Consider the following 2,530-nt stretch of genomic DNA (forward strand, 5'->3'; position numbering starts at 1 on the left):
TCCATCCATCAGCCTGTGCTCCTCCTCAATCACCAACTGTTTTTCCAATCACCAACTGCGCGAATCCCCAGATGCTGCTATAGAAATGCCTCCATCCTTATGGCAATCGCAAAGCCTTCCTCTCCTGCCACGTGGCATCTTGTGGCCTTGTCTGTTTTTTGTGGAGAGGAACACAACTTGGGTTTACCATTTCCTCTGATCTAGACTAGAACACAAGCACATCTTGAGTGAACCTGGAACCAAACTAGATGGACCTTCACCTCTTCTCTTGAAGCTTGGGAGCCGACACTTGTTGATGGACCTTCACCTGTTCTGTTGAAGCTTGGGAGCCACCTATCCAGATCAAGAACCACCTATTATGTGTGACCAGACCAGATTGAAACTAGATTGGACCTTCAAACCCAAGCAATACCCAACCCAGATCAAGAGCCACCTTTTCTATGATCAAGCCAGTACCAAACTCAATTGGATGAGACCCAGATCTAAACCCCCGAACCAAACCATGCTCATGGGATCCTCACCTATTCTATTCAAGGGAGGATTAGCTCGGGAGCTATGATCAAATCGGCGACCCGAATCTAGGCCCTAGAACAAACCAGACTGAGATCTAGAACAAGCTTGCCAAACTTGAATCTAGAAGAGGTCGGGTCCCAGGTCATGGGAACAAATCAAACCAGAGCCAGATTTAGAATAGTTCAGACGCAGATAAGTCAAACCTGGGTATCTAGATCCAGAATAGACCCAAATCCAAAACAAGCCGGAAGAGATGAAGAGTGGCAAACGCACGCATGCATTCACACACACACACACACACACACACACACACACACACACACACACAATATTTTTTTGTTGTGAAAATACACACACACACACATACATTTGGTTAGGGCTAGGTTGTGACTCACTACTGTTGGTTTGTATTACCTCGTCTTAATCAACAAGTAGAGGAAAGAAGAAAAGGAGTGTGGTTGTTGGAACCAAGTGTGTGGCTCGCAATCACTCGCTTATATCCCCTTTTACTAACTAGTTAAATATATGACACTTTAGAATAGTCATGGATTTGCTTCGTTGATGTATGGTGTGTGGCTCGCAATTGCAACCTGTATGACCTAAAAAACAACCGACCTAATTAGACTTCTGATTCGAAAAGGTTGATCTTGATGATTGCTATTTCATGTCTTAATTCTTATTTAGTTACTACTGTTAAATGTATCTTGGGAAAAAAACCCATGTTAGTCTTTTTGAAATATTGCATGATTAGTCATTGAGATGTCCTTGGCATGTTTGTGTATACTTGTGTCATTAATGAAGTTAATCTCTTCTAACACTTAAAATTGTTGCTTTAGTATGTCCCCCTGTTATTGAAAATTTGAAAAATCAGATTAATTCGTTGAGCCTTTTGAATTGGTGGCCCAGTTAAGCTAAGTAGTTCTCCGAATTCATCCACTATCCTAAGCTTCCTCTTTTTGATTATCCGTTGTCCTTTTTGAGTCACTTTCTGCTCCTCAATATTTTTAGCTTGATCTAGATATTTCTAGCTCGGTGCCCCTGCCATGCTATTGGATCTCGTTTGCTGGCTATCTCGCCATCATTGCTCCTCCGCATTGCATCCCCTGGCTGTCCTTACCCCTTCTCTGACCAATGCACTCTCGCTACCCCTTGGCCTTGCCCTCCCCTGGCCCTTCTCAGCCAATATGTCCCCTCTCCCCCTTCTCCTTTGAGTTTGTCTAGCCTGGCTCCCTTTGCGTGCCTCTCCATCCCTCCCTCTCTGGCCTTGAGAAGTAGCTCGCCTGCCAACTGTCTCGAGTATCGAGATTGGTAGAATAGGAGAAACAGTTAGGGGTGGAAAGGCGGAGGCAGGTTAAGGTTGAGGGAGGAAGAGAGACATACCAGAGAGAGAAAGGAGGGGCTATTGCGTGGCAGGGGGAGAGCGAGTGGGATGCACTGAGAGAGGTGGGCTTGAGTGGAGGGAGAAAGGGGGAGGGAGTGGGGAGGGCCATCATTGAAACTAAATTAGCATACTTGGGATGCTAAATATTCCTTTTGGCATGGCAAAGGCAAATGCCTAAGCATTTGTTTTGCCTTTCTCTATCTATGGGGATCGTGCAAGGGCTTTAAATGAATGCTTTTAAAGGTTTTTTCTAATCTAAGGGTGAGGTAATCCCATCGCCTTTGGCATGCCTAGTGAGATTTTCACCTTGTTCTCTCCTAAGAACATAGGATAAGGTCTCTCTTGTGTTGGCTTACATCTTCCTTTGTGGATACTTTATGGGGCACTACACTTGGCAATACAAACTCAAAATAGGCAATGCTATTTTTATTCCTATTTTTTTATGAAATTGCTCACATCATTGTGTAACTCTAATGCCTTTTATATCTTCTTATGGGCTTGTAAAATAGTTTCTATATTGATGAAGAGTTATCATAAAGGTGATCCTTAACTACATAGGTAAATTTAAGTATCCTCCTAATAGATGCAAATCTCTGGCTTTTATTTTTGGAGGACTATCATATACTACCTCTTGGC

Source organism: Dipteris shenzhenensis, chromosome 8, assembly GCF_047967505.1.
Source record: "Dipteris shenzhenensis isolate YYH24624 ecotype China chromosome 8, Dip_SZ_1.0, whole genome shotgun sequence".
Lineage (NCBI taxonomy): Eukaryota > Viridiplantae > Streptophyta > Polypodiopsida > Gleicheniales > Dipteridaceae > Dipteris > Dipteris shenzhenensis.